The sequence below is a fragment of the Macaca thibetana genome, chromosome 5 (assembly GCF_024542745.1).
Source record: "Macaca thibetana thibetana isolate TM-01 chromosome 5, ASM2454274v1, whole genome shotgun sequence".
NCBI classification, from domain to species: Eukaryota; Metazoa; Chordata; class Mammalia; order Primates; family Cercopithecidae; genus Macaca; species Macaca thibetana.
In genome coordinates this window covers 37,290,580-37,315,425 of record NC_065582.1, presented here as the reverse complement: position 1 = coordinate 37,315,425, position 24,846 = coordinate 37,290,580, and the positions used below count along the sequence as shown (strand labels likewise).

The 24,846-nt window shown below is 36.8% G+C and overlaps 2 protein-coding genes and 1 pseudogene across 6 annotated transcripts in view; 1 reads left to right on the top strand and 2 right to left on the bottom strand.

Moving 5' to 3' along the window:
- Window positions 1–24,846, bottom strand: part of LOC126954972 (peptidyl-prolyl cis-trans isomerase FKBP1A) — a 1,061,339-nt gene that overhangs the window by 493,193 nt on the left and 543,300 nt on the right. The gene's annotated exons all lie outside the window — the stretch shown is intronic.
- LOC126954384 (uncharacterized) overlaps window positions 1–24,846 on the top strand; it is a 545,369-nt pseudogene that overhangs the window by 498,745 nt on the left and 21,778 nt on the right. The window lies entirely within an intron of this gene.
- FBXW7 (F-box and WD repeat domain containing 7) overlaps window positions 1–24,846 on the bottom strand; it is a 209,966-nt gene that overhangs the window by 166,492 nt on the left and 18,628 nt on the right. Inside the window, exon 1 of one of the 4 annotated variants that reach the window (XM_050791068.1) lies at window positions 15,040–16,070. The exons of the other annotated variants lie outside the window; for them this stretch is intronic. The gene's annotated coding sequence lies outside the window, so the exon portion shown is untranslated. Of the gene's footprint in view, window positions 1–15,039; window positions 16,071–24,846 lie in introns of those variants that run through there. 4 annotated transcript variants of the gene reach the window in all.

Below are 24,846 nucleotides of genomic sequence, written 5' to 3'. Positions count from 1 at the left end.
CCCAAGGAAGTGATGTTTAGAATGATATTTGGAAGATGTCTTAAGAAGTCAAGAGGAATTTAGGATAGTGGCTGGTGGGGAGAAAGGAGTACAGAATCAGGGTACGATTCACAAGAGAGGAAAATTACCATTAGTAAGCATTCTTTATTAAGCTGGTAGTGAGACCACAGGTGCTGTTTAAGTGTCTTCATCACTTTAATTTAAAAATATCTCTTTATGTGGAAAATTTTGAACACACAAAAAACAAAATAGTATACTAAACTTCCCCACATCCGTTACTTAACTTCAGCAACCACCAACGTTCTGCAATTCTTCTTTCATCTACACCTCCCACTGCCTATCACCCAACTCAATTATTTCTATAATTTTTAGATAAAACTTGTATATTTTATCTAAGATACAAGTATGCCATTGAAATACATACTTCTTACCTGTACAACTTTAATAGATAAGCCCATGTAACACATACCTCTATGAGATATGGAACATTTTCATCACTTCAGGAAGGCCCCTTATGCACCTTCCCAGTTGAGTATCAGCATTTTCCACAAGCAAAAGGCAACCTTTGTTCTGTTTTTATTTTTTCACTACAGATTAGCTTTGCCTCTTCTAGAACTTAATATAAATGGAATAATATAGTATCATGTCCAGCTTCCTTTGCTAAGTATGTGAAATTCATCCATGCCACATTGTGTACATTTGCCATTTTGTAGTTCTTTTATTACTGAGTGGCATTACATTGTACAAATATACCAAAAAACGTTTAGTCATTAATCCTATTGATATTTGGGCTGCTTCTAGTTGTTAGATATAAGGAATAAACAGACTATAAATATAATTTTTAAAACTTTTTTGTGGACATATTTTCATTTCTTTTCTGAAAACACCTAGAAGTAGAATTGCTGGATCCAAAGATATATGCTTAAATTTATAAGAAATTGCCAACGGTATTCCAAAGTGGCTCTCCCATTTTATACTCACACCAGAAATTTATGAGTGCTCTGGATGGCTTCCCAGAATACTTGTCGTTGACAGTCTTTTTAATTTTACCCCTTCTAGATGGTTTTAGTGATTATTTTATGGTTTAAGTTTGCATTTCCCTAATGACTAATGTTTGTATCTTTTTATGTGTTGAAAACTGGGTAATGTTATAAATGAAAAATGAGGACCATATTAACATAGGAAACAAAAGCAAAGATTCTGGAGGAAAAGGTATATTACGCCTGGACCAAGAGGCCATGCTTTGCTATAGGGTAGCTATGGCAAAGAGTAACAAAGAATAGTTAAGGCTAAGGAGGCAGATTAGGGTCAAATCACATGGATGCGGATTATTATGAGTTTAGATTTGAACTCGTTTTTTTAAGGTACCTCCGGGATAAGCTAAATGGCATTATCAAATAGGTCTGAAACTTAGGCAAATAAGTGCTGGAACAACAGGTATGCAGTTCCTTCATAAGTGGAAATCAAAGTGGTAAGACTGCCTGGGGAGAAATAACAGAAGGAAGAGAAAACAGAAAATACCAAAGGACCAAGACTCAAGAAATTTCTACTTTTAATGACCAAGCAGAAGAGAAGCCTGTAAAAAAAAAAAAAAAAGACTGAAGAGCAATAGATCAGAGAGGCAAAATGAAAATCAAAAGTTTAAGTATAGTGTTTTTTTTTGTTTTTTTGTTTTTGTTTTTCCAGGGACAGATTCTCACTTTGTTGCCCGGGCTGGAGTGCAGTGTCACGATCTTGGCTCACTGTAACCTCTGCCTCCCGAGTTCAAGCGATTCTCATGCCTCAGCCTCCCAAGTAGCTGCGATTACAGGCATGTGCCACCAAACCTGGCTAATTTTTTTTTAGCAGAGACAGCGTTTCACCATGTTGGCCAGGCTGGTCTCAAACTCCTGACCTCAGTTGACCCACCCGCCTCGGCCTCCCAAAGTGTTGGGATTACAGGTGTGAGCCAATGTGTCCAGCCAAGGATAGTTTTTCAAAACTGCTTAAACCTGCTAGGAGATTATGTGCCAGACTGTCTCTCCTGAAATTCACATGTTGAAGCCCTAATCCCCAGTACCTCAGAACACGACTGTATTTGGATATAGCGCCTTTAGAGAGGTGAGTAAATTCATCCTCCAGGCCCTAATCCAATCTGGACACACCAGAAACGCATGCATACAGAGGAAAAACCAAGTGAGGACACAGCAAGAAGGCACTCTCTGCAAGCCAAGGGGAGAGGCCTCAGAAGAAACCAAACTTGCCAACACCTTGATCTTTGACGTCCAGCCTCCACATTGTGAGAAAATTAATTTCTGTTGTTTAAGCCACCCAGTCTGTGGTATTTTATGGAAGCCCTAGCACACTAAGTGAGAGATCAAATAAGAGTAAGTCTAAAAATATCCACTTAATTTACTAACAGAGAGGTCGTTGGTATCAATAAGCAAATACTATTACAGTGGAATGAATAAACTGAACAGGTGAGTCAAAGGTGAGAAATGGAAACAACAATTTCTAGCATTTGGATAGGAAAGAGAACAGAAAGGTCAGTAATCTGGTACCCATGAATGCTTATTGTTTTTATTTTTTTAATAGTAGGAATTAAGCATGTTTAAATACTGACGAGAAGAATCAAGTGTAAAGCAAAGTTAAATATACCAAAAAAAAAAAAAAGGAAATCATCAACAGCATAAGGTACTGCAGAGAAAGGGAGAGAGCCTTAGATAGAAAGCAAGACTACCTCTATTTTAACATTAAGAAGGAAAAAAATATAGAAAAGATAGTGGGCAACTAAGGGTTGCATCGAATACTCCGATTTTCACTGGAAAGTAATAGGAAAAGTTTTCTGTAGAAAGAAAAAGGGCATGTTGGAGGTCTGAGGAGAACAGATGATTGAAACAGTCATGGTAAAGATAAGGAAACCAGCTGACAAGGATAATGCAATGGATTTCCACGCAGTATTAGGGTCTGTGATCGACAATCATGAATTTATAAGTTTTTTAAATGTCCTTTGAGGTAACTTTCTACTGCAGCATTCAGGTAGTATAGGAATGAAAGAATCTGATAACCGAGTTAATCCAGGATTAGGATTTTACCAAATAAGTGAAAAACCGCTTGTCTGAGGAAGAGAAAAATCAGTAGATTTGAGGAGATCAGGGAAATAAGACCAGGATATAAATAGGAGAGTCTATGTAAGGATGCTAAAATGATTGAGAATTATTATAGGACCTGGAATGTACAAGGAGATTATGAGGAATATGCCACTATCTTCCCAGAATAAGTAAAATCTACCAGAAAGGCTGTAGATAACAGCTAAAAGGAGGTTGAGACCAATAACTAATACTGTTCTAAATGCTTTACATTATTATTTCTTATAATAATCTGTAAGACAGGAGATACTATACTACTAATATTGATGAAGAAACAAATATAAAGAAGTTTTAAGAAACTTATCCAAGGCTGCTGTCTTAAACTAATTGTAGGACATCAAATACCAGAGTGAGACAGCTTCAGGGCACAGAGTTCCCAAATAAAAGGAAATTTCAAATAAGGAAATTTATATAGTATAAGCTATACTTCCAGTCCTAACACTGTATCAGATCAGATCACCTGAAAAGCCTTCCCACAGAAACTTCATGCAGAAAGGGTATATCAAAATAATTCTTTTAGGCTGGGTGCCGTGACTCACGCCTGTAATCCTAGCACTTTGGGAGGCCAAGGCAGGCAGATCACCTGAGGTCAGGAGTTCGAGATCACCCTGTCCAACATGGTGAAACCCCGTCTCTACTAAAAATTTTTAAAAAAACAAATTAGCTGGCTGTGGTGGCGCGCACCTCTAGTCCCAACTACTCAGGAGGCTGAGGCAGAAGAATCACCTGAAACTGGGAGACAGAGGTCGCAGTGAGCCGAGATCACCCCACTTCACTCCAGCCTGGGCAACAGAATGAAACTACGTCTCGAAAAAGAAAAATATATATATATATTTTAAATTAATCCTTTAGCCACCATGAAACAGAAATCTTTAAGTGTGTGCCAGTAACATGGAAAAAACAGTAACATATTAAAAACATATATATTAGGCTGCAAGTTGGAAATGTTTCTTCCCTTCAATGAGTTGTTAGTCTTAACCTATATTTACCCTTTGACTCATATGCAGGGACTAGAAAAGAGACCTTTGGCCCTTAGTGTGAGACTTCAGTTCTCAGATACCCCTTTCTACTCCATACATTAATACACACATAAAGCCAAGACCCAGGAACACCTGCAATTTTAGTAAAGGGGTCCTACATAGGTCAATAACAGAAGAAAAATATAAAGACATAGGCTTAGAAAGCAACAAAAAACATCTTTATTCACTAATTATATGATTATCTGCATGAGATACCCAAGAGAATCTATCATTAGAAGTAAGAGTTTAGGCCAGGTGCAATGGCTCATGCCTATAATCCCAGCACTTTGGGAAGCCAAAGCAAGAGGATCGCTTAATCCCAGGAGTTCGAGAGCAGCCTGGGCAACAGAGCAAGACCTCATCTCTACAAATAATTTTAAAATTGGCTGAGTGTGGTGACATGCACCTGTGGTCCCAGCTACTTGGGAAGCTGAGATGGGAGAATTGCTTGAACCCAGGCAGTCAAGGCTGTGGTGAGCAGTGACCATGCCACTGCACTCCAGCCTAGGTGACAGAGTAAAACCCCCCACCTCAAACAAACAAACAAAAACAACTAAGAGTTCAGCAAGATTGAGAGATACAAAATCAAGATACAAATAGCAACTTGTTTCTTAGCAATTTTTCTGTTATACTAATTGGTTTGTAACTACCAGTAACAAAAAGTATTTTTATAAAAATTTGCCATTCATGATGGTAACAAAAATCATAAAGACCTAAAAAAAAAATCTAAAGAAGACTTGCATCAAGAAAAAAATGGAACTGGGCCAGGCGCGGTAGCTCACGCCTGTAATCCTAGCACTTTGGGAGGCTGAGGTGGGTGGACCACCTGAGGTCATGGCCCAACATGGTGAAACCCTGTATCTACTAAAAATACAAAAATTAGCCAGGCATGGTGGCAGGCACCTGTAAAACTTAGCATTATTCAACCTGGAAAACTAAACAATAGTTAAAAGGAATGAATTAAATCTACACATGTCAATATGAACATATCTAGAAAAAAACATTGCATGAAAATGTTTCAGGTCATCTTTTGCGTAAATGTTTTATGTGCACAAAAACAGCAGGGAAATAATCTCAAGGACTTTAGGATAATGAGTACCTCCAAAGAAGGGAGAAAAGTATGGGGAGTGGAGAACTTTAAAAGAAAATCAAATGAGGCAAAAGGTTGATATCTGCTTGACCCTGAGGTTAGGTACACAGGTGTTTGCTATATTACTTTCTGTACTTTTTTTGTATATTTGAATTATTTCATAATTTACACAAAATTTTAAGAGACTGCAAATAGTAAGCTTGGTGAAAAGAAATTGCAGAGGGCACAATGGAAGGAACTAGGAAGTACGAGAGAAATAGAAGGCTTTTGTCAAGGCAAAAAAAAAAACAAACTCATGAAACATTAAGAAGATAGTAATTCAGAAGATATGGTCACCAACTAATGAAAATTACTAAGAGGCAAGTCTCAGACTCCTTGAGGAAGATGGAAATTGGGCCTCACGGCCAGACTATGCATCTAACTAGTTTACTATCTCAGCTCATTCAGCCTGGCATCACTGTGATTCTCAGCAACACTCATCACTATATATTATGAGGGTGACGTGACTGTGCTGAACCTTGAATCTAATAGGTGCAAACCATTCTGTTGGATAATGCAAGGGATATAAAGAGGCATAGTACTAGTTTTCAGGGAGCTTATCATTTAGTGTGGAAGCTTAAGATGCATACAGAAAAACAAAACAAAACAAAAAACACCTTGCACTTAATGTCTAAACAAGTGCTACTGGAATTCAGAGGAAGCAAAGAATCCATCAGGCTGCTTGGATGGTACAAGAAAGGTTTCACAACAATAGTGGAGCTCAAGCCAAGTAGCAAAGAACAAGAAACAATTCAAAAGGTACAAAAATTGGCATTCCTGGTAAGAAAAAATGATGGCAAAAGATGCAGAGCTCTAGGAAGTGAAAAAACGGAGTAAAAGTGCTTGACAATTTTCAGATCTCAATTAGAAAAATAAAATAGTTTGACAATAAATAAAATCTTTAAAGTTAGACAATCAATCAGGGCTCTAAGCTGTCAACAGAACCTATTTGAGGTGGTTTCAAGAGAAAATAAATTTATTAATATATTAGGTGATTCCAGTAATTATCAGAGAATTGAAGAATCCACTTGGAGGTATGAAGCCAGGAAAAATACCTAAGTCTCCCCACTAAATTGTTCCCACCCTTCAGCCCCAGTACCATGAAAGCTGAGCCTAGGACAATAAGGCTCACCAGTACCTCTGTTACTGCTACCTCTAAACAGTTCAATGTCTCGCCACTCAACATCCACATTAGGAAGCAATTCCAGGCAAGAGCTGTTACCCTGCATTTCTCTGACCCTGAATTCATGTCTTACACAGATGCATCTGATCAATAAAGCCTAGGTCATATGCTTGTGCCCTAGCTGCAAGGAATGCTAGGAAATTGAGTTCTGACTCTATAAAACATGAACATGCAAACTTATCCAACATTGAGAGGCTATCTGAAATGAGCAACCATAAATACAGATCAAGGTTTGTAGATCCTCAAGCCTTGTACAAACAAAACTCTCTGTTCCTCATATGGAAGTAAGAACCAGAGACTTACCAGTTATTGCACAGAGCTCCAATATCAGAATCTCTCGGTGATATCCCCCTCCTTTCTGTTTTCTTACATAACCCAGGAATTAAACTGCAAAAAGGGGCCAGCTCACTTTTGTGTTTTTTGTAGAGACAGGGTTTCACCATGTTGCCAGGCTGGCCAACTCACTCTTATGGTAGTTCAAGTCAGGCCTTCTCTTATGAGACCTAAAATTTTTTGTTCATACAGATAAAGTAGGATCTTAACAGGCTGTCTCTCTATTTTAGACCTAGGGATCCATGATCCTTTAGCCAGAGCCAAAAAGAATTCAAGTCAGTACACCTCTGATCATCATGCCTGTCAAGCTACCCTATCAATATGATACCTGGGCCTTACCTAGCATCTGGCCACACCCCCTGAAGTAAAAAAGACAATTTCAATGAAAGTATCTCCTCTAACCTACAGACAAAAGCAATTGAATTACTTTTCATGTATGCTGGCACTCCCCTCAAAGTTTTCTCATTAGGTTGGCGAATGAAGTGTCTTCCAGACCTCTTAGTAGAGAATACTGGAGAGGGAATAGGGGAGCTAAGTGAATAGTCACAGTGATAAATCCACTCCACCAGTTCTATTTCCTTTAATCTTTTGACTTCTTCCTCTATATTATGCTATGCATTTCTAGGCATTCAACTTCATTTAGTATAAGTCAATGCTGAGACCAAAGGAGCAAACAACTAGAACCACTCCTGGCTACTTGAACGAGAAGAATGAATTCAGAATCTCTGATAACTGCACCATACCAATACATTCAGCCAAATGCAAAAGCATGTTTCTTTCTCTCTCACATCCTCATCACCCATTTCTACACATATTCCTGAAGGTTTTGCTGCTATGTCAGCAAAATATATATATATATTTTTTAAAATTACATAGAATCCTTTTCTTCCCACTGTGACTGCAAAGGTGCAGCATGATATAATCTGACTCCAGTTACAGGTATGGAAACATGAGTATCATGGGAAGGGGTATAAGGAAACTAGCTTCCCTGTGGATGGTAACTGTCTTAAGCAAGGTTGTTAACACAGGGAAGGATGGCTTCTGCTAGCAGGAGAGACTCAGAGTTTGGAGACTTGAAGTAGTATGTATCCTCTATTCCCCATATACAGAAATGTATTCGAAAGATTATTAGCAGCCAAAAATATCACATGTACAATTTAAAAAGTGGGTATTTATAAATTGCAATTCTGTATCCTCATATTTTCTTAAAATTAGGCAACATAAGATTTCTTCTATTTGGTTTTGTTACCATGCATTTGATTACTATTAATTATTACAACTTCACACTAAGATCAGGCAGCAGCATTCTGGTACTCAAATGTAAGAGCAACTGAATTTTTGCCTCTAGAGGGCAGCATTTCTCACAGGATAGACAAGTCCAACTTAAAGTCACTGGAAGAAGTGTTAAGAAATGCAGGAAGACAAGCTTTAGCAAGTTTCTTTCTTGTAAGATATCTCAAAGTCTTTGATATATTAATGTGCACGGTAAAATATTCAATAGGCCATTATTATGGTACATAGTGTTTCTTCAAACTTAATTAGAGAACTCTTTCAAGGACCATCTCTAGTGACTAGCAGAATGTACTTTGGAAACCATCTAAATGGGCAAATTCTCTCAAGACAAGTTCCACTTCCTTCTTTATTCATGAACTTACGCTTCATATTTTTAAAACAAGTTTTTAGACATCTCCTTATATCCTCATATCATGACATAATGACAGAATGAAATAAACACCAGCAATAACATTCATTTACTTCTGTGGAAATTAAAAACACGGAGAACTTACTGCCTAACTTGCTCAAAGGATAAAAGCAAAGTAACAAAGAAAAAAAGTTTGGTGCTTTAATAACTAGTCAAGATATAGCCACTACTGGCTTTAAAACCACAGAGGAGTTGAAGTACTTAATTTAAAAAACTGTATATCCATCCAAACTCAGGATATTAAATATTTGAGCTCCAGTGAAAATCTTTCCACAATCCATGTCAACTGAAATTGAGCTTGCTAATCTAAAGGTTTGTTGTAAACCTGATGAGACCTCGATACGTTTCTACAGATGAACATTCTTTTTTTTAATTTGTGAAAGAGTTATTAAGCAAAACATTACTCTCTTTTATTTTTGGTTTTTCACCCAAATGATGAAAGTCTTTAGAATATAGATATTTTTCCACTCTCCAACTACTCTAGGAACATAGAGGCAAGCTATGATTTCAAATATGTACATCCAAATGCTTTTCTGATTAAATCCTTTTATCCATGAAAAATGTTAGAAATTTTTTCTACTAATTATTCATGACTATAAGAGATACCACAAAGAAAATGCAAGTAGCTCTAAGTAGCTCTTTCCAGGGTGCTTGATTCAGAAGTCCCCTTGGTACTGTTCCTATGACATAAGCCTTAGCAAAAATGACTGTAATCTGTAGTCCCAGGTAACCAAAATACTGTAATCACATACATAACCAACTCTCAAAAGCTTAATTTCTAATACATTAGCTATTAGCCACATATGACTACATGTGGCTAGTGTTACCAGGGAATTGAGTTTTTAGCTTTATTTAGTTGTACTTAATTTAAATTTAAAAGTTGAAGCTGTATAAAATGTCTTTCTACTAAAGAAAGTTTTATTGTTTTGGTAGTACTACATTTCATTGTGACCATTGCACTGCATATTATACTCCACAGCTCAGGATACAGTGAGTCATTTCTAGTATTACACAAAAAAATACTGATCTGGTCAGTAAAAATTAGCTAATTCAGTTAGAATGAGTATTTTTCTACTCACCAATCTAACTCTGTAATGCGTTTACTTAAATATGCTTCTCACAAATAACACAAGTTGCAGCAATGCCTATGTAAATCACAACTGGCAATTCAACTGAAATACTTTTTATTTTTACTTTTTAATTTTAATATATTTTGAATATAATTAATTTTCTTACTTTAAAAATGAATGGATAACAGGAGGACACATTTTTAAAACTAAAAAGAAGGCATTACAGCAATACACAATCAAGTAGAGATACAAAAGCTAATGCTACCACCAGAACAGTAAAGTAAAAAGAAACTGGAAGAAGGTATGCCAGAAATTTTCTAATGAATGACAATTACAGTTAGCTATGACAGAGCAAAATTAAAAGCTATTTCTTGTGTTTTAAAGTTTTACAAGTAGACAATATTAGCAGACATTTTCAACAAATACATAGTGAATTTTATAAGAACTTTCTGCTCTACAGTCCAAAGAAAAGCAAAAAAATTAGCCAAATGATGTCAGAATTACATGTCCAACAAACGTGTGTAAAAGATTTTTACCAAATCTGGGCTTGTAACTGTGGTCAGCTATAAACTGGCTTAAATTCTTGCGCCAAAGGAAAGAAAATCACATTTACATAAAGAGATGGTAAATAAATTATTTCAATTATAGAAATTTTGTTAGAAAATTATGAGGAATACTAAAATAGATACAACACATGGAAGATATTCAATTAAGACACCATCCATTATATGGAAGACCTTTCTAATAATATCAAAAATCAACAGATTAAAAATTTGAAAAATTACTATTTCCCTTCAGCTTTAGATGAGCCATGTGATATAAGAGATGCTACCTTAATAAGTCTTTTTTTTTCTTTTTTTTGAGACAGTCTCGCTCTGTTGCCCTGGTTGGAGTGCAGTGGTGCAACCTCGGCTCACTGCAACCTCCGCCTCCCAGGTTCAAGCGATTCTCCTGCCTCAGCCTCCAAGTAGCTAGGATTACAGATGCACACCACCATGCCTGGCTAATTTTTTGCATTTTTTAGTAGAGATGGGGTTTTGTCATGTCGGCCAGGCTGGTCTCGAACTCCTGGCCTCAAGTGATCCACCTGCCTCGGCCTCCCAAAGTGCTGGAATTGCAGGTGTGAGCCACCATGCCCGGCCCCAGTTAAATCTTTTAAGTAAGTTTTATTTGAAAGACCTTCTAAATTTAAGAGAAGTTGTCACTACATAGCTTAAAAAAAAAAAAAAAAAAAACCAAGAGTGGCATAGATGTTTTTAAATCCTTTACCTCTGTCAAAGAATTTCAGCTAGGTATTAAACAATTAGTTTCTACCACAACAGACAGCTCCAGCTATGTTAGGAATTTTACAAGCAAAAATTGATGTTTCTCCTATTCCTTTATTCCACTGTATAATACACATTAAAAATATCTGTGTCCAGCTTTCTGAAGCAGACTATGAAAAGCCCTATGTAAAGAGTTAAATTGTTCAGTATGTACATGCCAAAAATAAGAATCCTAGCCAGTTCATGGAAATGTTGAAAAAACAGAAAACAATACATTTAAAACACCTGTGTTCTTTGCTCACCGGGTATAGCAGAATAACTTTACAAAGATCTACTCTAATGTTAACTCTGATTTTAGAAAGAGATGCTTTTCACTATTGAGTAATAAAACACAAAAATGGCAGTATTCTTTTGTTTTCTCACTTATATCTCAATGCCTATGAACAAGCTTAACTTGCACCAAAGAAAGGTAGAGTTTATTTATGACCAGGCTACACAAGTAAAAGTAAAATAAAAAGAAACGGGAAAAAAGGTATGCCAGAAATTTTGTAAGAACGTTCTTATAAATTTACATTGAAATTTAAAGTTTTCATAACGCAATCAATAAAAAAGATTTTACACTTTGCTCTAACATAAATCAACATGCATAAATTTTAATTGACAGTGTTTTGCAAAGTGGTTGCAAAAATTACAAAAAATCATTGAAAAACACTTTATTTAATATAGATTTGCCTAACATCCAATATCCTTTTGAATGTAATGTTAGTAATACAGAGTTGACACAAGAGTTCGTGAATTTGCTTGAGTGGCTCAATTTTGAAATGGATATAGTTTTGCTTCAAAATCTAATACATTCTACCAAAAAACATGAACAAGTTTTACCAATTTAGATGCAAATATTATAGAAAAATTATTTTTTGGTACTTAATTCAGGTACCGAAATACTTAAGTTTCAAATACTTAAGTGTCTTTGAAACAATTTAGGTATGTGAATCTACTTTTCCAACCATAAATTTTAGGAAATCTAAAGGAAGATCAATTACTTCTGGTAAAAAGTTAGTGTTGAAATTGATATATAAAATATCTACCAGATTTCAAAAACCTAGTACAAAGAGAGAATCTAAAATAACATTTTTTTTAATAAAGTATATGTTGAAATGGTAATATGTTGGCTCCATCAGGTTAAATATCTTAAAATTAATTTAACTGCTTTTTACATTAATAAGGGTACTGCAATTTTTAAAACAACATGGATATGGTGGCTCAAATTATACAGTCACACATCGCCTCATGACAAAGATACATTCAGAGAAACGTGTCAGGCAATTTCTTCTTTGTGTGAATATTATACAGTGCTTTTACACAACTCTACATGGTATAACCTATTGCTCCCAGGTTACAAACCTGTACAGCATGTTACTGTACTGAATACTATATGCAACTACAGCACAATGATATTAACATATCTAAATATATAAAAGGTATATTAAAAATAAGGTATATAAAATTTAAAGCGGTGCATCTCTACCATAAGTGAAGCTAGCAGGACTGGAAGGTGCTCTGGATGAGTCAGTTAGTGGTGAATGCATATGAAAGCCTAGGACATTATTGGATACTACCATATACTTTATAAACAGTGTACACTTAGGCTGTACTGTAAGATTTTTTCTTTCTTCCATAGTTTTAATTTTTTGGCTGTTCTGTAATAACACTTAGCTTAAAACACATGGTACAGCTGTATAAAATTATTTTCTTTTCTTAGTATCCTTATTTTATAAAAGTCTTTTTTTCCTGTTTTAAAAAAAATTTTTTTTTAACTTCCAACATTGTTTTAAGACACAAACATACACAATAACCAAAGCCTACACAGGATTAGGATCATCAATATTGCTGTCTTCCATCTCCACATACTGTCCCACTGGAAGGTCTTCAGAGGCAATCACACACGTGGAACTGTCATCTCCTATAACAATGCTGCCTTCTGGAATACCTCCTGAAGGGCCTTCCTGAGGCTTTTTTGTTTTTTGTTTTTTTTTTTGAGACAGAGTCTCACTCTGTCACCAAGATGGGAGTGTGGTGGTGCTATCCTGGATCACTGCTACCTCCACCTCCCAAGTTCAAGCAATTCTCATGCCTCAGCCTCCAAGTAGCTGGGATTACAGACGTGCACCACCACACCCAGCTAATTTTTGTATTTTTAGGAGAGACAGGGTTTTGCCACGTTGGCCAGGTTGGTCTCGAATTCCTGGCCTCAAGCAATCTGCCCACCTCAGCCTCCCAAAGTGAATTTATTTTTTAAAGTTCAAAGAGTACATTCTAAAATAACAATAAAAAGTGCAGTATTGTAAATACATCAACCAGTAACACAGTCCTTTATTATCAAGTATTAGGTACTGTACATAATTGTATGTGCTATACTATTTTTTTTTTGAGATGGAGTCTTGCTGTCCCCCAGGCTGGAGTGCAGTGGCGTGATCTGGGCTCACTGTAAGCTCCGCCTCCCAGATTCACACCATTCTCCTGCCTCAGCCTCCTGAGTAGGTGGGACTACAGACACCTGCCACCACACCCAGCTAAATTTTTTTATTTTTAGTAGAGATGGGGTTTCATCATGTTAGCAAGGATGGTCTCAATCTCCTGACCTCATGATCCGCCCACCTCGGCCTCCCAAAGTGTTGGGATTATAGACGTGAGCCACCGCACCCGGCCATGTGCTATACTTTCAGATAACTGGCAGTGCAGAAGATCTGTGTACACCATCACCACCACAAACACATGAGTAAGGTAGAGCACTAAGACTTCATGATAGCTATGATACCACTAAGCAATAGGAATTTGTCAGTTCCATTATAATCTTAGGGGACACATTTCTTCAAAACATCTCAATATCCCTAAGAGCTAGGTAAACAGGTAATATTGCACAGAAGATGAATAAACTGGTACTCTTATTCCCTACCCCCACAACCTGAAACAATTTAAATGAAACGTATTACAGCAGTGTTTCTCAAACTGTAACATGTTTCAGGATCACCAAAGGGCTTGTTAAAATTAACTGCTACAACTAGGTGGATCCTGAGAAGTCTGCATTTCTAACCAGTTCCAACGTGAGGCTGATACTATACTAGCAGGGGGCCACACTTTGAGAACCACTGATAAAGACAACTTACAGATAAAATCAATGTGCAATATGCACATTGATTGTGTAATGCACAATATGAATGAATTCTGTGAAGACAAAACAACATGGTCTATCTAATAACTTGCTTAGTTAAAATCTCAAATATGTAGGATCTGATGGCTGGCAAATTACACACCACAAGGTTTCCCTTTTCCAACCTTCTAGAAACTGCTGTCCATTTATTATACATTAGGAGCATATGCATGTATTAGAAATTAAATGATCAGAAAAGACTGAAACATTTATAGACATTGAAAAGCCTAATCAAAAAGGTACTCTGGATGGATGGCAAATCACCCTCCCACATAGAAGTGAACTGAGATTACCTGAGACAAAGTCAAGATTTTTCTTTTAAAAACAACTCTGAGATCACTACACCAAATAAATAAATGAGAAATGTAAACATTCCTATACCATATAATATTAGAAGGAAACTCTTAGAAAAGTTTTTTAATTGTTATCAAACACCCAACAAAACTAAAGAAAAAATTCAATTGTGTTCCCATGAAATAATGTATTTGACACAATGTAACTTGTGAAGAAACCCTCCAGGATTAATCAGTGCAAAATGAATCTGCTACAAACTAAACAGAGTCTGCTACAAAAAGAATTACTGTGTATAAACTAATTTCTGCACATCAGGGGAATGTGTCCAGATCATCCAACATGGTTTAAGACACAAAAACTTTTTAAAAGATGGTAAGATATAAGTACCAGGGACAGGGGGAATGGAAGAATTCCAATTTCCAATAAAAGGAATCAATATTTCTTGGTGAAATGGCTGATTTCATGGCTGGGGCAGAGAAAAGTACAAGATGAGACTAGAACATTTTGTGCTACTAGAAAGTTAAGCCTTCTGACCAGGTGTGGTGGTCCACGTCTATAATCTCAGCACTTTGGGAAACCAAGGTGGGAGGACTGCTTGAGACCAGGAGTTTAAGAGACTAGCTTGGGCAACACAGCAAGACACTCTCTCTATTGGAGGAAAAAAAAAAAAAAAGGCCAAAACTAGCGGGGTGTGGTGGCACATACCTGGTCTGTAGTCCTAGCTACTCCAGAGGCTAAGGCAGGGGGATCACTTGGGCCCAGGAAATCAAGATTGCAGTGAGCTATGATCATACCACTGCGTACTCCAGCCTGGGTGACACAGCAAGACCCTGACTCAAAAAGAAAAAAAAAAAAAAGAAAGAAACAGAAAGTTAAGCTCTCACAAAATGACGGAGACATGTCAAAAGGACCAGGAACTTCCTTGAAGAGGCTTCACGGGGCCAAACCTGGGATAATTAGAGCAGCAAAATAAATAATGATGATAACAGATGAAATCCATAGAAGAATCTATAAGTCCATCTGATATAAGAGAGGGAAAAAAATCCGTGAGTCCATGTTGATATACATAAAACATTAAATAAATACATAACAAGGGAAAGTTCTTCCTTACCAAAAACCACAAACCCAAATACAGAAGAAATTATGGAAACAGAAAATCACCATGACAAAATCATCAATAAAAGTTAAAGTCTGGGGCCAGGCAGTGGCTCACGCCTGTAATCCCAACACCTTGGGAGGCCAACATGGGAGGATTGCTTGAGCCCAGGAGTTCGAGACTAGCCTGACAACATGGTGAAACCTCGTCTCTTCAAAAAATATGAAAAATTAGCCAGGCATGGTGGTGTGCACCTGCAGTCCCAGCTACTTAACAGGCTGAGGTAGGAGGATCACCTGAGCCCAGGAGATCAAGGTTTGCAGTGAGTCGTGATCATGCCACTGCAAAAAAAAAAAAAAAGCAAGGAAGTTAAAAATTGGTAGAGTATGATGAGAAATGATAATTACCTGTGTCCCGAAGTACTTATTTTTAAGTACCTTCCCATAGGATACTTTTTGTTCCTTTACTTTGAATCTGAATCAACACTACTTATTAATTACAAAGGAAAAAAAGCAACTAGAGTGGACAAACCTGACTGATACCACCTTAACCAAAGGAACTGAAAGTTAATACCACTGATAATTGGACACATCAGCATCATGTGCCTCTAAATAAGATTCATAAAATCATTTTTGCAGTATTCTTTTTTTTTTTTTTTTTTTTTTGAGACGGAGTCTCGCTCTGTCGCCGGGGCTGGAGCGCAGTGGCCGGATCTCAGCTCACTGCAAGCTCCACCTCCCGGGTTTACGCCATTCTCCTGCCTCAGCCTCCTGTGTAGCTGGGACTACAGGCGCCCGCCACCTCGCCCGGCTAGTTTTTTGTATTTTTTTAGTAGAGACGGGGTTTCACCGTGTTCGCCAGGATGGTCTCGATCTCCTGACCTCGTGATCCGCCCGTCTCGGCCTCCCAAAGTGCTGGGATTACAGGCTTGAGCCACCGCGCCCGGCCTTTTGCAGTATTCTTAATCAAAAATGCTTAAAGTTAATTGAATCATAGGAAAACATCATACAAACACAAAGTGTGCAATATTCCACAAAATTACTGACCAGTACTCTTCAAAAGTGTAACAGTCACAAAAGGTAAAGAAAGATTGGAATTGTTTCAGGTTAAAGAAAACTAAGAAAATATGATAACTAAAATACAACACATGAGTAATCTTATATTGTGATCCTGGACCAGAGAAAGGCCATTGGTGAGAAAAGGGGTGAAATCTGAATAAAGTCTGTAGACTATATACCAGTATTACATGAATGTTAATTTCCTGATTTTGATAATTGTTCTGTCATTGCGTAAGATGTTAAATTTTGGGAACTTGAATGAAGGGCATATGAGAATTTACCCTTTATACTATATTTGCCACCGTTTTCCTGAGTCTAAAAAGAAAAGTGAAACCACCAATCAAAACCAAACTGGCAAGTCAGAATACAGTCTCGTTTTTCTATCATGTCAAATTAATGTATGTATCTGTGAAGAAGCTAGTCTCGTCTCTTGTTAACCCAGACTTTCATGGTGATAATAAGAAAAATGACGTTTTAGAGTAGATATCGAGGTTAACAAATGTAAACTATTATTGCTTCCTGCTTTAAAAAAAAAATGAAGGAATAAAGATAAGTCAATAACAATCACAAATAATCTTATATTAATTCCTGCCAAAATTTTTACAACAGTAATTCTCAACTGGGAGCAGTACTACCCCTCAACAAGTGTTGGAGTTGTTTTTTGAATCAGTAAGTATACACAATTGTGAAACAATGACTTCACAATGAGAGAGAGGAACCAAGAAAGTTAGGACTATCACTCAACGGGTTGTCCTATTGACACATACTCCCTACAGGACGATGAAGAATGTGACTATGGTCAACAACAGGTAGTCCATTTGTTACTGCTATAAAACAGCCTGAGAGGCCCATATCTGCAGAACCTCCTGCTCAGTAAAGTTAAAGAGCTTGTTATAACTCACACACCCATTTAGGCAATTGAGCTGTGATTAAAACTGAGATCTCCTGTGTTCCTTAAAGTATAAGAGGGGAAATAAAGGGAAATAACACTTACCTAAATATAGCCATTAAGAAACACTCTCAACAGTAATGAATGGGTAGCACACAGACAAAGATGTTCAATGGGTAGCACACAAAGATGTTCACTGGAGCATTTTTAAAATCAGGAACACCTAAACTTCTAGTAAATTACAACACATCACACCATTTTGGTAGAAGAGTTAGAATAATAAATGACTCAAATAAATGCTAATTCTCTTGTCAATAAACCCCAAGTTACAAAAATGATTCTACTTTCAAATACAGTTATGTCAGTATATCTGTACTACTAAATTTTGGAAGAACAACTGCTGATTCAAGATGCCTGTGTACTTTATTTTGATAAATACTGTCAAACTGCTCTCTGAAAAGGCCACAAAAATGTATACTCCCAACAATAGTATGAGAGTAACTTCCCCCATATTCAAAACTTACGTATTATCAACCTTTTTCAAGTTTGTGAAAAATAATTTTTTAACCTTACTCATTGTTTTCACAACAAGTAAAAAAGGGAGGAGAGAAAGAGGAGGGCGGTAAATGTGAAAGAGTACCATAGGTCTCTCGAGCCACAGGTCAAGCCTAATATGGGGCAAGAGCAGAAACAGACTTTTCATAACTAAAAACACATTGGGAAAGCTACAAGATTAATCCAAGGTGATGTTAAAAATCAATTAAGGAAAATGCAAAAGACAGTGACTGGGGAAAAAAATGAAACTTTCATGAGTTCAGTACTGAGTTCAGTCTATTTAATAAGGCTAACCTCACAACATCCTTCTATATTACCTTTTGCTTTAATTTTTCAATTAATTTTTATGTAAAGAGTAAGAGCAAGGGACAGGGTTTTTTCCCCAAATGATTAGAAAGTTGTTGCAATATAAATTACCAAATAATCCATCTTCTCCCCTACCAATCTGAAATGCTGCCTTTGATACAGATTCAATAGCTACATATACTGGGATCTCATTCTGTCACCCAGGCTAGAGAATGCAGTGATCACAGCTCACTGAAGCCTCAAACACCATGGTTATTTTTTTTTTTTTTTTTTTTTTTTTTTTCGGTAGAGACAGGGGGTCTCTTTACGTGGCCCAGGCTGGTCTCGAACTCCTGGGCCCAAGCCATTTTCCCACCTCAAATGATCCCAAAAGTAAAGTCTGGGATTTTATTATTTTTCTGTGACTTATCTCCCCTTTTGCTCATAACATGCAGTATGAATATAACAGGAAGGATAGGAGCTTATTTAAAATCAGGAACATCTGGGTTAGCATGCTGACACAGCCCCCGCTCTGACCCCCACTATGCCCGGTCCTCTGTGGAGTGCATAACCATGGACAATTACTTAAAAGTTCTAATCCTCCATTTTTTCATCTATAAACAAAGTTTTTGAAAATCCATAGTTTCTTTTTTTTCTATTTATTTCCCTTTATCTCCTCCTCTATGCTTAAAAATATGGGTAATCAAATTTCAGGTGGATAGCAATTTCACTTTTGGGAAATTATCCTGCAGAAATATTGGCATACATATGAAATGATACATGTGCAAACTTATTCACTGTAGTATTATCAGTAATAGCGGACCTGGAAACAATCTAAATGTCCACCAATATGGGACTAGTTTCAAAAGCAATAGCATATTCATTACAATGGAATAAACAATACTATTATGAAAAAAATGAGAAAGTTCTCAGTATGCTAATATTAAAAGATCTCAGATCTACTGTGAAATTAAAAACCAAAGTATGTATATTATGTTTTTCTCTGTAAAATGTGAGAGAATATCACTATATATTTGTATTTGGTTCTAAGTGTACGTGTGTGTAAGACATTCTGGAAATATTTTAAGTAAAAATATTTCATTTTTACTATTTCAGGCATGTGAAAAGGAAAAAAAGACTGACTCTATCCGGATTAAAACAAAAGACTCAGAAAAAAACAAACTACTAACAAAGTTAACCAGAAAATCAATGATCTGAATGAGTTTCTATGTATCAAATGTTTATTCAAAATGAAGGTTTTTGTTCATGTTATATGAAACTAAGTATTTCTTTGAATGGACCATGGCAGAAAAAAATTTTGTTTTGCTATAATATATCTTCTTTACTGAAACTTGTCTTTCTCAAATTCTCCATACTACACATACTCCTTAGTTTGTCAGTATTAAAATTCACTTTTTAAAAATTTGATCAGATGACAAGTTTATCTATATTGTCTACATAATTTTATAATTCATATGTAGCACATATTTTAGACATAGTAAACACCACCAAGATGGTAAATAAGCGTGGAAAAGAAAGTAACTTGAAGCTACACTTTGTAAGACTGCAAACTAAATATTTTTCTATTATGTTTATAGACAATAGGAAAGCAGCGGAAGCTTTGACAAGAATGGAGGATGATATTAAGAAATTAATGTTCTTGAAGAATTAATGTGATCTCAAAAAGCAGAAACAACCCCGAAGTCCATCAACTGATGAATGAATAAAATGTGGTACCCTCCATACAACTGAATACTATTCAGTCCTAAAAAGAATGAAGTTCTCATGCATGCTACAACACAGAAGAACACTGAAAACATCGTGTTACGTGAAAGAAGTCAAACACAAAAGGCCATGTACTGTATGATTCCATTTATAAGAAATGTCTAAAATAGGCAAATCCATAGAGATAGAAAGTAGATTAGTGGTTGCCAGGAGACTGCGCAAAGGGGAAATGGGAAGTGACTCCTTAATGAGCATCAGGGTTCTTTTGAGGTAATGAAAATGTTCTGGATTAATAGTGATAATTACTGCACAACTGTGTGAATACAATGAAAACCACTGAATATTTATTTATTCGAGATGGAGTTTTGCTCCTGTTGCACAGGCTGGAGTGCAATGGCACCATCTCAGCTCACTGCAACCTCTGCCTCCCAGATTCAAGTGATTCTCCTGCCTCAGCCTCCCGAATAGCTGGGACTACAGGCGCACACCACTATGCTCGGCTAATTTTTGTATTTTTAGTAGAGACGGGGTTTCATCATATTGGCCAGGCTGGTCTCAAACCCTTGACCTCAGGTGATCCGCCTGCCTCAGCCTCCCAAAGCAGGATTACACACATAAGCCACTGTGCCTAGCCTGAATTGAATATTTAATAGAGTGAATTTCCTGGTATGTAAATTATTCCTCAATAACTAAAAAAGTTGGGGGATGTGCAAAAAGATCACAGACAGTTAAAATAGAAAGCAACTACACTGGTTTAGCAAGGAGTACATAAAAGTCCTCAAAGTTTCTATTGTTAACCCTAATCCAGGGAAGCACCATTCAGGTTACTGTGCTCCAGAGTACTCCACTCACAGAGACCCTATTGGAGGATACAGCCCAAGAAAAAGAATACATAAATTTAAACAAAGAGGTAAAAGAATTGTCAAGAATAATGTATGTCTGAATGTGAACAGGAAGGAATTATGACAAAAAAGAAATCTATTTTCTCTTTGATTTTAAAAAGCAACATTCCCAAAGATGAAATTCAATAAAGTTTACCATTGGTTATCTCTGGACTGGGGAAGTGAGGACCATTTGTTGTCTTTTACCCAGACTTTTCCAACTCTTCAACAATGACATTACTTGTATAATGAAAATGTATAAAAATCTCTTTACCTTTATAAAAATAAAAAACTTTGTATCTCAACCATATAAACCATTCTGAAACACTAAAGCCCTAACCTATGAGAGTCAAACAGTTGTTAAAGACAATTTCTTGTGGAGTCCACATGCTATTGTCTTTTCCTGAAAAGTTCATAATCTATAGCTACACTGTCCACTAAGGTGGTCATGAGTGCTCGAAATGTGACTAAGTCCAAATTCAGATGTCTTGTAAGTATAAAATATACACTGATTTCAAAGATTTAGTATTAAAATAAGAATTTTAAATATCCAAGTCTTCATAGTTTTCATATTGATTAATGTTAAAATAACATTTGGGATATATCGTGTTAAATAAAATATATTATTAAAATTAATGTCGGCTGGTTCTTTTTTTGCTTTATTAACACAGCTACTAGAAAATTTAAATTTAACCATCTTGCTTGCATTCCATTGGACAATGCTGTATTAGGAGGAGGTAAGTGGGCTTTTTAGGGACTTCATTTGAGTCTTCCCTTGGGGTTCCCTTTTTCTTATGTTCTAAGAAGCAACATTCTTCCCAGAGCAATTCCTGCACTGGAAAACACTATACACACCAAGGAGCATGAAACAAGCGATAAATATATGAACTGACTAGAAGGGAAATCTTTCCTTCATGTTTCCTACAACTCATACTGTAATATGAATTCTCAACAAGAAAATCTGAGATTAATACATTTTGAGATTCTCAGGGGTGGGGCAGTATGTTCTCTAGGGGATGATATAAATTGAATATATGACACCTCCAAATCTCAGGTTGAAATCTGATCCCCAGTGTTGAGGGCTGGGTACAGTGGGAGGTGCCTGGGTCATAGGAGCAGATTCCACATGAACAGCTTGGTGCTATCCTCAAGGTAATGAATGAGTTTCCCCTCTATAAGTTCTCATGAGAACTGATAAAAAGAGCCGGGCATCCCCTCTCCTCTTTCTCTCCTTTCCTGCCTCACCATGTGATACCTGCTCCCCTTCACGCTCTGACATGAGTGGAAGCTTCCTGAAGCTCTCACCAGAAAGCAGATGTTCTGACATCATGCTTCTTACACAACCTGCAGGAACCATGAACCGAATAAACCTCTTTTCTTCATAAATTACAGTCTCGGGTATGTGCAGCAACACAAAAATAGACTAGGACAGGAGGTATGTGACAGGTGAAAAGCTTCAGTAACACTACAAAATTATTTAGGAGCTGAGAATGTCAAGTTGAAAATCACCTCTGTTTATAGCCCTACAAAGACAGTAAGTAGAAATATGGATGAGGTAGCTATGCAAGCATGTATGGTTTAAGAGAGCCAACTCTGGGTATGCTGGAGAAAAGTTATCTTAGGCAAAACAGTTCAAGAACATCTAGGAAACGTACTTAGAATGCTTCAAGAAGAATCATTTTACCCCCACACTGAAGGAATAAACCTAATGCCTAATGAAGAAACTAGGATTTTTCTAAGAACAAAGAAGAAAATACAAAAATTTAAAATAGCCTGTCTCCATATCCCCTTTTTTCCTCACTGTTTAAAATACCAAAAAATTCAAACTAATTTGTAGTGACAAAAAAGCAGATCATTGATTGCCTGGGGTGAGGGTGCAGGGAAGGATTTAACTGTGAAGGGGCATGAAGAACCTTTTGATGGTGATAGAAATGTCTTGTAGTTTACTGTATATAAATTATATCTCAATAAAATCAACTTAAAATAAATGGCGGGAAAAAAGCAACAATGCTTTACAAATCACCATTTGCCCATGGCAGTCACAACACAGCTGTTATTCTCCGTACACTTGCAAATTTGGTAATGCCAGTTTATTTCACCATAATTCGTACTAAATTCTGTACGTTCTTGGTACACAAGTCAGGCTTACTTCTTAATTTTAAATATCCTGTAAAATACTATGATTCAGCATTGAAACAAAAAAAATTACGTTTACAAAAAAGCATACAAACACAACAGCAGAAAATAAATTTGACATTTCTGAAGCAGATATTGCGGCTGCAAGAATGACCACAATTCTTTTTTTTTTTCTTTTTTTTTTTTCGCAAGGCACTATCCAAGCAATAATGCATTGTATGATGTTTTAATTCAACATTTTTTCTTCCTTAGTCATATATAAAGTAACAATTTGTCTTATATTTTAATCCAGCATTTTTCTTCCTTAGTCATACACAACATAATGACTTGGCCACATGGCAAGAACATGGTGGTGGGGGTGGGCCTCTAAAGAGCTCAAAGTGGTCCCTGGCTGACAGCTAGCAAGCAAACAGGGACATCAGATCTACAAGCACAAGGAATTGAATTCTTCCCACAACCAGTGAGCCTGGAGGAGAACCCAGAGCCTCAGAAGAGACAGCAGCCCCATCTGACTCCTTAATTTCAGCCTAGTGAGGACCTGAGGAAAGACCCAGCTAAACCATACCCAAATTCCTGACCAACAGAAACTGTAAGATAAGCTGCTAAATTTGTGTTAATTTGCTGTAGAGCAGGGTCCACAACTGGTACTGGTCCGTGGCCTGTTAGACACCCGGCCGCACAGCAAGAGGTGAGCTGCAGGTGAGCATTATCGCCTGAGCTCTACCTCCTGTCAGATCAGCTGCAGCATTAGAGTCTCATAGGAGCATGAACACTGTTGTGAACTGTGCATGCAAGGGATCTAGTTGCATGCTCCTTATGAGAACCTAATGCCTGATGATCTGTGGAACAGTTTCATCCCAAACTATTCCCCCCTGCCTCTCCTTCCCCGCATCCATGGAAAAACTGTCTTCCACAAAAATGGTCACTGGTGCCAAAAAGGTTGGGGACTGCTTCTGTAGAGCGACAGAAAACTAATACCATGCAGATGACTATTTAGATTTGAGGAAACATGGTTTACATTATTTATCTTAAAGGCTGCTAGTCTTTACTGTATCATCAAAACAATTTCTAAAACTTCACATTATTATAAGCAATATAATTCAATTTCACAAGTCAACAGGAAAAAGGGGTAATACTAATCTCAACACTTTACAGGTTAAAAAAAAATTATAACTGCTAAGAATTTATTTCTTCCACCAAGCAGGCACACAAACAATACTGTAAACTTAGTATGGTTTTTTCTGCTTTTCTTGTTTGTTTGTTTTTGAGACAGGGTCTTATTTTGTCACCCAGGCTGGAGTGCAGTAGCACCATCCCAGCTGGCTCACTGCGCCTTGTCCTCCTGGGTTCAAGCAATCCTCCTGCCTCAGCCTCCCAAGTAGCTGGGATTACAGGCGAGTGCCACCACACCCAGCTAATTTTTGTATGTTCAGTAGAGATGGTTTCGACATGTTGTCCAGCTGGTCTCGAACTCCTGAGCTCAAACAATCCACTCACCTCAGCCTCCCAAAGTGCTAGGATTATATGTGTGAGCTACTGCACCAGGCCATTTCTGCCTTTCTAAACCAATGACATACAAAAACAAAAGCCCAACCTTGGTCTTTATCCATTTCTATGGAAGTATAAATAAAGTTGGATGGGTGGTTTTTTTAAAAAAAAAAAAAAGTTAATTTTGAGATCTAGCATGGCCACATTATTGAAGACACTCATCCAGTTTCTAAGAACCTCGGTAAACTCGACTATTTAAAAAAAGGAAACACAGAAATCTGAATAAAGTCTACTATAATCTAATTAATAGTATAAATAAACAAATGGAATAATAATGCATGCTCTGCCAACCTCATAGAGTATATAATTAAATGCCAATGAAAATAGCCAGTACTTCTA